The 13240-nt window shown below is 43.3% G+C and overlaps 1 long non-coding RNA gene across 2 annotated transcripts in view; it reads left to right on the top strand.

The window, feature by feature from the left end:
- The window catches only part of LOC147005661 (uncharacterized), a 123316-nt gene that overhangs the window by 67638 nt on the left and 42438 nt on the right, over positions 1-13240 (top strand). The gene's annotated exons all lie outside the window — the stretch shown is intronic.

Raw genomic sequence — 13240 nt, 5'->3', positions numbered from 1 at the left:
ATAGATTTCAAGGGAATCTTAAGCTTAATGCATTTAAGAAGAATAGGCTATAATTTGATCTGGAAAAAAAAAAGGATTTTTCTCTTGATTTGCACTCTTTCTCTTTCCTTGTCTTCCACGGATTATATTCTTGCCCGACGTGTAGATTGGCTGCACAGCTAGCCTTATACCCACGGGGTATCTCTATCAGTTCCCTTCATTCTTTTATAACTGAAACTTCTGCTAACTCATCACCAATTACTCATGACACCTGTGGCTACCACACACAGAAGGGAAATCTTTCTAAATGAGCAGCCTATTAATGAGAGAGAGAGAGAGACAGACTCTGCTAAGCATATGACATCTGCCTTCCAAAGCGAAGCATGTATAACACACATTTATTCCTTAAATCTCTTAAATTTGCTTTCACAGTAGGAAGTAAAGGGCTGGTACTTAAGCTGTGCATATCTATCAACACATAAAGTGGCATTTAGCTCTTTCATTTCTGTCCCAGAAATTCAGGGATCAGTTTACTTTGATAGTCCCAGAGCTTGGCTCAATCTTATGCTGAAGAGTTCCTGTTATCAGACAAAATGCAAACATTTATTCTCCAACCAAATTAATTTCATCGTGAAGCCACTGCTTATAACCTGCCTCATCTCAGGATATAGCCTTGGACTGGCTAAATTCGAAATGAAGTAGATCATAGGTGCTACAGTTCAAAATAGCTCCTCTGCCGGTCATTACTCTTAAGTCCCCTCTTTTCAGTGATAAGAATATTGGCATATTGATAAGTAAAGCTATTCTCTCAAGGTCACGTGAGAAGATAGTGTCAGAAGTCAGCCCATGAGCCCTGCATTCTGCATCCAGGCACACCTCCTTCCTTAGTTCCCCCTTTTGCTGCAAGGTGACCTACAGAAAACCCCTTGCCTGTAACACCCATGGGTGTTTTAAAATAGCGTTGAGATATTTGATATGGTATTTCCATTAACATGGTGTTCGGACTTCTAAGGGACTGAACTGATCTCCCAAATGTATACATTAAACTTCTAGCCTTCATTAAGACTGTCTTTGGAGATAGGAGCTCTAAAAAGATAATTATGGTAAAATGGAAATCATACAGGAAGCCAGAATCCCATAGGTCTGTTGTCCTTACAAAATGATGAAGATGGATTAAGGATCGCAGGGTAGAAAAAAAAAAAAAAAAAAAAAACAACCAACCTTGAGACCCCAGTAGGTGGCATTCGTTCATCTGCAGGCCAAGGAGAAGGTGGATTTGCCAATAGCTCCACTTTGGGCTTCCACACTCCAGAACCTTTCCATTGTTTCAGTAACCTGGCTGGTTGCATTTTGTCATAGCCACACCAGCAGACGATACTGGGTTATACCTGGAAAGAGCTTCAGAAATGAGCTCATTGATTTTTTTTGTGTGTGTGTGTCTAAAAGCCAGAGATGAAGCCAACCTGTTTCACAGATAGTGAGATTGTTTCTTTAGATTATGTCTCTCAATCATTCTGTGAATAATGAGATTGTACTTGGCTGACTCAAACATTATGAGTTGAGGTGAGACAATAGGTTGTCTCTTGGCACCTCTGCCTCCTTCAACTTTCTCCAATCTTGACATCGATTTAGTTGTAAAGTTGTAATATTACTTTAGAAAGACAAGAAGGCACAGGCACATAAGGACATAAAACTAATTTTTATCAACAAAAAACCCATAGGTGTGGGTGAACGTTGATTTGGAAGATGACCATCAGCTTCAGCAATGCATTATGTAAACCACCAAATCGGTAAATCGGTAACGTTATCCCATTCATGGCCTCCATGTCAGGAGCAGCCCATGCTTTGGTCTATGAGTAACTGACCAGCCTTTATATGACAGGAGAGGGTTTGAGAAGCACATGAACTGATTGCAGTCTCCTCTCCCTGATGTGAGAAGAACACATAAATAGCAGAGGCTATCTCAGTCTGGTTCCCTGTTCCATTGGATGTCCAAATCTCTGCGTTGGCTTTAGATGTTCCTCTGCTTATCCATCCCATCCAAACCACCCAGAAAAACGTCATAGGCATTCTTCTACTCACAGGACTCTTCCCTAATATCTGCCAGGATTTTTGTTTTGTTTGCTTGCTTTTTGGTTTTGGCTTTTCAAGACAGGGCTTCTGTGTGTAACCAGCCCTGACTGTCCTGGACTCGATTTGTAGACTAAGCTGGCCTCAAACTCACAGAGTTTTGCTGCCTCTGCCTCCCTCGGGCTGGGATTAAGGGCATGCACCACAATGCCTGGCTATCTGCCAAGTTTGTAAAGTTCCTCTTGAGTCCCCTTTCACCTGAGAACTCAGGAAGACTCCATCATGCTGATCTTTATTTTTGCCAGACTGTTTTTGAAGTCAGCATCAACACAAGAATAGCATCCTCTTAGATATTCTCAGACCCACAGTTGCCTGTTTCAAAGACTCTACGGTGCTGGTGGGTACACAGAGGCAGTCTTGCCTAGAATAGTGGTCATCCTTAGAAGCAGCTAGAACTAAATTGAAATTTCATTTGCGTCATGCATGGGTTGGGTGACTTGGGCGGTCACTGAATCTTCCCAAGGCTTAATGGTTTCATCTGTGAGCAAGGGTAATGGCAACTCCTTTTTGCTGTCCTTGGTAGAACTGAGGGTCTCTCTATAGTCCTTGTCTTTCAGGGATATCAATTTCCCCTCTGCTACCTCTAATACCATCAATTATATAGTCTTGTTAAGTTTCTAAAGCACTCATCTTTTGTTTTCTGTGATCTCAGACTTCTCCCCTTGGGGAAATGATTCTTGAAGGTTCTCTGAGGGTTGGGATTATGTTGGCTATATTTATTATACAGGAACAACCCAAGGCATCTGGGAAACTTCAAGTCCCAGGAAGGCTGGCACTTTGCCTATTGTTTACAAAAGCAAGAGGGGAGACCAGCAGCAGCAGTGGGAAGGAATGAAGAGAGCTAAGATGCTGTAAGACTGCCTCCGGCAGAGTCTCAGTCGGACCCACACCTACCATTCCCTGAGCTACTATTTGATCAAGAGCTAGTGCAGGACAATCAACTGGATGGAAGTCAGAAACAAGTCTTATGGACAGTTGTCACCATAAGTCAGTTGGGTGACATCACACTTATAGGACGTCAGTTTAACAAGATGCAAAGAAGAAGTTCACACACATCAGAGCCTTTAGGAAGAAGGGGAACATCCAGGCTCCAGCTAAGACTCCGGGATCCAGAAACAAGTCTTGTTTTTGAGGAAACAGAAGCAGCAGCTTTAGCCAAGGGGATAAAGACCATAAAAAACTCCAGCCCAGAGGCCAGATGTGAGCCTGGACTCTCAGAAGGCAAAACAGACAGTAGATCCATGGTAACAAGACCAGTTTCAGATCTCACCAGCTGGTCACCTGGGCCCTGTTCTCTTCCTTCTGCCTCTGTCCCTTCAAAATCAATGGGCCACCTGGTAACCTTGGCCTGAAGCAATAGCCAGGGTAACAGGCTCCGGTCCCAGGAATGCTTCAAGCTTCCCCCTCACTTCCCCCTTTGTCCTGGGTCTACACTCCTGGCAGCTCCAGCTCTTCATATATGTTGCTCCTTATTTCTGACTACTTTATTCAATAAATTGTCCCTTAAGGTTCAGCTCTTTGTGTGTTCACTTTCAGTCATGACCTTCATTCTGCAGACATGAACTTAGCTTAAATCAGAGCATGTAATGCTTGAAAACAGGACCTGCAGCCTTATCCGAAGGACCACACCCTCTCAATTCATAGCTGGCCTCGGGACTGACCAAAGCTTGCCCTGCTTTAGGCTGTCTCTGGACTGGACAGAGGCTGAGATGGGCACCGGATATGCATCAGTGACCTTATCAGGAAGAGCCAGGTCACCAGTGACAGACATTTTTCTATTCATCTGTTGGAAGACACCATGATCCTGTCCTCGAGAGTGGGGGATTTAATGTTCAACTAGAGGCTCTTGCCTTGGCTAGCTTCCTTAGTACTTAAAAGCCACCATCTGCTTGACTCCCTATGTCCACCTGCTCACTGGGAAAACAGTATACTCTCCCATTTGGCCAATTCTCACACAAGCAAGGATTTGAAATGCCAAGAATTCTTCCCAATATCAAAAGGATCAAAAGTTTATATTATTTGGAAATATATTTCCTAATTTATCCCTTAGTTACTTTTGGAAAAGTTTCCAACACTTCCTTTGGCATAATTTCTCAATCAAGAAAGGGAAGATGGTTCTGTTGGTAACCCATGATGAGCACTAATAATAAGCTCCCACTGTTGTTGTCTTGAAGCTAAGGTTGGCTGATCACTCAGAAGTCCAGAGTAAATGAGGGTAATACAATCCTAAAGGGCAGAATAATTTCAAAATAATTGTTCCATAGAGGAGCATGAAAAGAACCACTCCCTATGAGTTTGTACTGCAAACAGCTACTTTTGTATTTCCTAAAAGGCTAGCCACATTTGCCAAGCACAGGGTTTCTGGTACCCTTGAAAGGTATCTAAACTCTTTGCCTCCAAATTTGTAAGGAAGGAAAGGAGACCAACTCTTCAAAACCTCCAGCGACTCCTATTGCACATAGCTCAGATGAGGATGCCTCAAACTAGCAGAATCCTTTCTGGTTTTCTCCCAATAGCTTCCCAGCCTCTCCTTCCACTCTCTTAGGAGTAATGTCTGTGAAAATCTACTCATTGAAACCTAAAAGTTAGGTCAGCACCCCCACAATAAGGCAAGTATCCTCACTTTGCATGTAAGCTCATTTCAACATATCTATGCAAACGTTAAGAGTTACTTAGGTGAGATGTTCTGAGACAATGAACATCCTAAAACATTTGCACCAAGAAAACCTATTTCCTGGGGCAGAAAGGCAGCTACTCAGGAAACCTTCCCCAAATGCTCAGCTTGCATGGGGACTTTCATGAATGCTTCTCTCTGGGAATCTCAGAAAGCACCAGCCTTCCCTTCAGCTTCTCACCAACCCCAGCCCTAAACATTTTTTTTTGTATGATCTTTTTTTTTTCTATTAGATATTCTTTACATTTCAAATGTTATTCTCTTTCCTGGTTTCCCCTCTGAAAACCATCTATCCCCTCCAATCTCCCCCTGCTCACCAACCCACCCACACCCACTTTCTGGCCCTGGCATTCCCCCACACTGGGGCATAGAGCCTTCACAGGATCAAGGGTCTCTACTCCCATTGATGACCAATTAGGCCATCCTCTGCTACACATGCAGCTGGAGCCATGAGTTCTACTATGTGTTTTCATTGGTTGATGATTTAGTCCCAGGGAGCTCTGGGGGTACTGGTTAGTTCATATTGTTGTTCTTCCTATGGGACTGTAAACCCCTTCAGCTCCTTGGGTACTTTCTCTAGCTCCTCCATTGGGGACCCTGTGCTCTGTCCAATGGATGGCTGTGAGTATCCACTTCTGTATTTGTCAGGCACTGGCAGAGCCTCTCAGGAGACAGCTTTATCAGGCTCCTGTCAGCAAGCTCTTCTTGGCACCCACAATAGTGACTGGGTTTGGTGGTTGTTTATGGGATGGATCCCCAAGTGGAGCAGTCACTGGATGGTCATTCCTTCAGTCTCTTATCCAAACTTTGATTCTGTAATCTCTTCCATGGTTAATTTGTTCCTCCTTCTAAGAAGGATTGGAGTATCCACACTTTGGTCTTCCTTCTTGAGTTTCATGTGTTTTGCAAATTGTATCTTGGTTATTCTAAGTTTCTGGGCTAATAGCCACTTATCAGTGAGTGCATATCATGTGTGTTCTTTTGCGATTGGGTTACCTCACTCAGGATGATATCCTCCAGATCCATCCATTTGCCTAAGAATTTCATAAATTCATTGTTTTTAATAGCTGCGTAGTACTCCATTGTGTAAATGTACCACATTTTCTGTATCCATTCCTCTGTTGAGGGACATCTGGGTTCTTTCTAGCTTCTGGCTATTATAAATAAGGCTGCTATGAGCATAGTGGAGCATGTATCCTTATTACATATTGAAGTATCTTCCCAGTATATGCCCAGGAGTGGTATTGCTGAATTCTTTGGTAGTACTACGTCCATTTTTCTGAGGGACCACTAAACTGATTTCCAGAGTGGTTATACCAGCTTGCAATCCCACCAGCAATGGAGGAGTGTTCCTCTTTCTCCAAATCCTCGCCAGCATCTGCTGTCACTTGAGTTTTTGATCATAGCCATTCTGACTGGTGTGAGGTGGAATCTCAGGGTTGTTTTGATTTGCATTTCCCTGATGACTAAGGATGTTGAGCATTGTTTTTAGGTGATTCTCATCCCTTCGGTATTCCTCAGTTGAGAATTCTTTGTTCAGCTCTGTACCCCATTTTTTAATAGGTTGTTTGGTTCTCTGGAGTCTAACTTCTTGAGTTCTTTGTATATATTTGACCCCAATCATAGACTTAAACTACAACCTGCTAAGATATTTCATGAGTGTTTAAGGCCTTATGTGCTTCAAGGGTCCTGACTACCTCCCTCTCATAGAGCACACAAGAGTGTCTACTCTTTACACGGATGGTGGATAGATCTTCCTGCACTGCCCAGACACTATGATCTGCATACACTGCATTGCCTGCTGTTGCTAATCCTGGGGCCTACCCTAATTCTTAGAGTTCTTGCCTCATTTTTTATTGCAGGATAACAAGTATCTTGACTGTAATCTATTAATTGAATAATTGAATAAACTTGTTTCCCTCCAGCGCAAGCATACTGTTTGCACACAGTGTCATCCCAGGCCCTCTAGCTATGGAAGGCCTGCCAGATATGTTTATTAAACCCCCTGTGCTTGGAAAGAACACAGAAAGCTGTCATCTAGAGCGATACAAAAGTGCCTATCTCAGCTGGAGATCTCACTGTTATGAATAAAGGAAGAGTTTGTGGTACAGTTTCGAGATGTAAAGAGAAAAAGCTTCCCCACAGTGCAAATGTGTTGTAACCCTTGGGCGAGAGAAAAAAAATATTGAATTGTTGCTGGCAGTACAATGTAATTACTGAGTTAGCAGTGGCTACGTTTCTAAGCTTCTTAAGGTAGAAATCACATTAATTTGGCCTTCTCCAAAGGACATTCCAGGTTGTTAAATTGAACTGTTGAAACATTTCTCACTAATGAACCTGGCCAATGAACAGCCATTTTCACATAAGTCAAATGTTGGACAAGTTGGCAGCAAATGGGGAGATGTGCTATGTGGAAAGCCTTGTTAGTGTGCAGCCTTAGAATGTGTTTTCCAGTCGCTGCTGTTCAGACATCTGACCCAGGCTCTAAAAGAGTGGGAAACAGGAGAGCAACCACAGCTCTGTACTCAAAAGTTAAGCAAGACTTGCTGTCTCACTGGAGCTCGGAGCCTTTCATGGTACACATCCAATCTTTCCAAGATGCTATCTTGCGAACAAACGGATACTCAGCTCCTGACAAATGGGTGGTTTTTTTGTGTGCCTTCACCGGTTCCTCAGAGCCTCAGACATTTCTCAGGGTCATAGCAGACCCTGGCCCTGAAGGACATCACTACTGCCAGGCAGGAAAGATGCCAGTGGGTCCTGTCACCCAAACTCAGACGCTTGGTGACCCTGTGGTAGTCAGCCAACTGCTTCCTACAACTCTGTGTCACTGCAAAGGGCCCTCGCCGAGGTGCCAGTGTGACAGAAGTATCCATGCTTCCTAAATAGTGACCCCCAAGGGCACAGGTGTTTGGTAGGTTCTGTTTTCTGGAATTGCAAGGATTTTTTTTATGACTAAGAGTGTGTGCTGTACACTGTCCTGGGTGGAGTCAGGACAATGTGCATCAACAAAGGACATGGATGGGTGCTAGAGTAAGATAGAGGGTCTCTTGGATGATTCTGTTTCTGTACAGATGCTGGACCCCAGTGAAGTGCGTTGTAGTGGAGGGAGGGAGATACGGTGGAGAGGGAGAGCCTTGAAGCCTGACGGAACTGGACTCAATTCACCCAGACTTGTAGACACAAGCAGGTCTTAATCTCTCTGTAGCAATTTCAACATCTGTAAGCCAAGTTTAAAATGTTTCATTTGTAAGGATTAGACACAGTGTTTCAAAAAAGGCTAGAATTCTATGTGGCAATCTGCAGACGGATACATTTCACTACTAATTTTTTTAAAGGTTGGTTTTAAAAAAAAATCAGTCAATTAGGACTTTTTTTAAATTATTGGTCTTTGTTTTGCAGGGGCCTCTTGGGCTTACAGTTTGGGGCTCAGCAGAGGTGCTGCCTTGTATGGAGAAATCAGGACCTCGCTTTCCAACCTCTTTCTGTCTCCTTTCTTACATCTAACACATGTATCCATCAGCAAATGTTGTGCGCCAAAGCCAGGTGGCTCTCCCAGAATGCATAGCAAATATTTCCCAGGCCTTTGGTGCGAGGCTGTCCACCTGTTCTCTAATACATACAACTTTATAGCTTAGAAACAAAACAGTAATTCTTAGTGAAAGATCTTCAGAATGTGGAGTTTTTAGCACCACCTGTAGAGTAGAGCTTCTTGGCTGTGTTGAGGGTGTATCTCTTACAGTCATAATTGTCTTGTGGGTAAAAAGAGAGATGTGGAATTTAGAGATGCAGGGAGAGAAAAGATGGCAAAGGAATAGATATTTCATCTGTGAAGTCAACTTCTTAAGAATTTCAGAAATTGGACTTTCCACATTGAATCTTCCTTTGTTGCTGTTATTACGATAGTCTTATGTAGCACAGGCTAGCTCTAATCTCACCACACAGCCAAGTATGATCGTGAACTTCTGAACCTCTTGCCTCTTCATCCTGAGTGCTAGGATTACAGATTTGTGGCAATATGCCTGGTTTGATGCAGCTCTGAGGACTGAATCCAGAGCTTTCTGCAGTGATGCACTCTACTGACTAAGCTACATCTTTCAAAGTGAGCGAGATGTTTAAAACTCTGCTTTTGACCAGTCCAAGACTTAGGTGTCTTTGAAGGTACTTCCTAAATTGTATTAATGACTGCCTCTACTTGGCAAGCAATGTACGGGCATGGCCTGTTTATGAAGTGCAGTGGGAATCTATAGGGGAATGGAAGGCATATGTTATATAGTTTCATAGAAGTCACCCCAATCACTCAGCTCATGATGTCTGACATTTTTTACCACCTCAGTCAGAGCAGAGATAAATTCTTCCTCCTTGTAGCTTGCCAATTGGCCAACGCTTCCCAGCATGCTTTGTAGCACTTCATGTAACTGTAGTCCTTTCTCCAGGGAACAAAAGCTGGGGGAATTGTGTGATGCACTTGGTATTATTTGCATGGCCCAATAAAGCTATCTTGCTACAGATGTAACCTTCGATAATTTATTGATGTAAAAGTGGCCTCAGGTACCAGGTTTTTTGGCAGCTGTTACACTGTCAGAGTACACTGTAGAACATGGGATCCATAAATATTTTATGTAGAGAAGAAATGGAAAATACAGCTTTCAATATATCAGTTCCCAGTCCTGATCTTCATTACTGAAATATGAATCGAATCCCATCTTTGAATTTGATCGACCCAAACTGTGCAAACTGAGCACTGCCCAAATTAGATTTCAGCAGAGAACTGATTGGAGCCCTAATTTTTGTCTAGCTTGTCAGTTGCTTAGGACAGCTTGGCCTGTAAGGGTGGGTTAGTGACTTCTGTGTAGGTAGAAGCTATAGTCTTTGCTGCTGAAGGCCTGGCCTGGCCCTTCACTTTTACCATCCTGCAGGTTTGCTGTATGATGGTCTGTTTAAGCTTCTTATGCAGTTTTGGAACAGTGGGAGCCATCCCTCTGCCAAATACTTCTCCTCCATTGTTGGGTTATTAAAATGTGAGTTGAGAGGTTGTCCCTTTTAGAAGGAAACACTTAAAAAATAATTTTAAAAAATTGTGGGTTTGGCATGGACAGTACTTGAAGCGTTGTGGTTCTGATCTCCTGGCCACAGCCAACACTGAGAGGCAGCTCTCCATGTGTCCAGGGCTCACTGTTTCACCACTTGGAGGGCCATGCTCCTGTGATTTGGACCCCTAAGGCCTGTAGAATCCAGAAGATATCTGTGGAGAGCTTGCAAGCTATTGGTTTTGGTGTTTGTTTGTATGTTTTGGCTTTCCAGACCCGCACAGGGCACCACTGAGTACTACTCACTGTGAGCCCCTGCCTGGCGCAGGGATTGGCCACTCTTCTCAGGTGAGCCTGCCAGGTAAGGGCTTCATTCCTATCTTAGTTGCTTTGCTTCCTGCTTTCAGTACATTAGGGTGCCTTTTTTGCATATGCTGGGAGTTTGCATTTTAACCTGCCTTGAATCCCGTCCTGTCTGATGAACGCCTGACTCAGCCTATCTATATCTTTAATTGATACTCTCTTCAACTCTGTGCTAAATTGCAATTCCCCAATCTCCCTGGGAGACAGACAGTTCAATCAATGTACAAGTTACTCTACTTATTTTAAATAAATGCCTTTCAGATTTAGTAAACACCATTAGAGGAAACATGGATGGTTTAAAATAAGGTAACTGATTTATATTTCTCCAAATGAAACTCCTAAACACCCTTACAGAAAGACATACTTATATGAGCCCCAGAAAATTGCTTTTTGTCTGAAGTGTGTCTTAGCTTTTAGAACCATGTAGTTGAGCAAGATGCCTTTAGCAACAATAGACAGGTGGGTCCGTGCTGGTAGCTGTTAAATTTTCTGCTACTGTGTGTAAAGTTCTAAATTTAGGCTGCCAAGATAGTCCTCGTCTTCTGATACTATATCTGGCATGTAGCTATCACAAACTTAGTTAATATGACACTTAACGTTCGAGAACTTAAGAGCTCTAGCTTTTATTCTTTTGGAACATATATGTAAAGGGGATGCCAGATAATCACTGAGTTTAGTGGATGATTCTAAAGGGTCTTGTTCAATTTCTAGAGCTTCGTAACTTGTAGCTATAGATGAGAACTGGTCCCCATCTCATTTCTGAGTGATTTAATGTCTGGTGACAGATGCTTCAAAAAGAAAAGGGAATATATTCGTGGAACCTGTGCTAAACTCTTCTCTATTCTACACACTGGGGCATTTCCTTAGTACAGGGCTCCTTCTATCATTAGGCTGTTTGAACTCATTGTCTGAATATGGGTATCTACCACAATAAATCAACCAAGCTTTTTTGGTTTCTTCCTGGCTGGTCCTTCCTCTTGGTGGCCCACTCTCTGGTGAGCCTGGTCATTGGCTCCTTGGACCTGCAAGCCCGAGCTCCTGGCTTCCATGGATCTCACAATTTGTCTATCCCTCAGAAGAATGCGGTGTCTGAGGGTGGGGACCCTGAGGCAATACTACATTTATTTGAATACACAAACTCTTAAATCAGACAAAAGTCGATCTGAGACCTGACAGAAACAGTTAGTTACTAACCTTACCTTGAGTAAGATAGGCCTTGCTTCTAGGCCCTGTACTTCATAGGATAATAGTGAAAATGAGTCCTTTTGTTCTCCCCATTTTTCTCTGTTGTGACCTGGGACATAGCCTCAGATTCTCCTTGTGCTGAACAAATTCTCTGCCACTAAGACAAACCCTTGAACAGTCATGGATTATGAGACAGATTCTCACTTGTTGCCCAGATTATCCTTGAACTTGCCATCCTTCGACCTCTCTATGTGGATTCTACCATACTCAGACATGAAGACTGTATGAGTTGTTTGGATGATCAACTATATCATGAACAGAAAGCCTCAAGACAATCCTGAGTAAATCTGCAGCAAAGGGACAGACACTCTAGTTTGGGTCCACCATAGTTCCTACTGTAGCAACATATTCGCATGTAGCTTATCTCAGAGAGCTAGAAAGAAGCAGCCTGGTGGACCAGCTTTACCATCCAGATCCACCCTTGCATTTTAGAGGGCCCAGCTCATCCCTTGTCTTTTCCTATGCCACTGTGCAGTTAATCATGCCTATTTAGTCCTAAAACCCCAAAGGCAATCTCAATAGCTGCCAACATCCTTCAGTGCTGATTAGTACAAGAGGGAAGAGCCTGCATCTAGATACTACTACAGTTGGTTGCTCACAGATCTAACACTTGTCTGAGGCACAAAGGGACATGCCAGTCACCTAGTTGTCCTTATGGATGCCACCTGACCACAAGTGCTGAGAGACTAGTGTGGGTGCTTTGAAGGACATGTCCCTCATGGTCTTCAGCCTTTGAACAGTCCACTCCCAGTTGAGGGTATTGATTGGGTCAGTGTAGGTATGGCCTTGCTGAAGAAGGTATGTTACTGGGGACTGGGCTGTGAAGTTTCAACAGCCCAAACCATAGCCAGTGTGCTCTCTCTACTTCCTGCTTACAATTCAAGATGGGCTCCCGCAGCCTACCAACTGTTCTCCACCATGACAGACTCTAGCCCTCTGGAACTATAAACCCAAATGAACTCTTTCTTCTAGAATGTGCCTTGGTCATGATGTTTTCTTACAGCAGCAGATAAGTAACTAACACAACTGGGAGCTATAGTTTAAACAAGGTTTTAAGAATTCTTATTTATGTTTATGTGTGTACACACATATGCATATAGCTACCCATGGAGGCTAGAAGAGGCTGGTTGATTCCAGAAACCTGGAGTTGCAGGAGGTTGCGAGCCACCAGGTAAAGATATTTGAAGGTCAAATCAGGTCTTCTGGAAGAGCAGTATGTGCTCATAACTGCAGAGTCATCTCCCCAGCTAGGCGGGCCCTGCTGATTATAGAGACATGACCACACCTTCTTTCTATTAAAGGCAAAGAGAAAAGGTTGGAGTCACATCCACTGTGACATTACTAGTGGAAGACAGAATAAGAAATGCAGGTTTGCTAGCTACTGACCTATGAAGTTGCCCACTCCTCACTTTGCCATTCGTGTCATGGAAGTGATGCCTCTCCCCTCCCCTCCCCTCCCCTCCCCTCCCCTCCCCTCCCCTCCTTTCCCCTCCTCTCCTCTCTTTTCTCAAAGATTTGGGGAATCCCAGGAAGGAAGGATAGCCCTCTGCAGAGTGAATCTTGGAATGGTCAGTGAGTTCTGTTCAGAAAAGTGCTATGCAGGTCAGAACATCAACCCTGTGGAACAGAATGTCTGATCAGTGTAAATATTCATAACATATAAACTACTTACACACACATATATATATTCTCTTTTATTTTTGAGACAGAGGCTCATGTAGCCCAGGCTAGCTCTGTATTTGCTGTATAGCTTAGATGGGTAGGATTGCAGGAATGGGCTCCCACTTATAAAGACAAAATAAGAATGATTAACTACACA

Source organism: Mus caroli, unplaced genomic scaffold (genome assembly GCF_978045245.1).
Source record: "Mus caroli unplaced genomic scaffold, Mus_caroli_1 scaffold_3, whole genome shotgun sequence".
NCBI lineage: Eukaryota > Metazoa > Chordata > Mammalia > Rodentia > Muridae > Mus > Mus caroli.
This window is presented reverse-complemented; position numbering and strand designations above follow the sequence as displayed.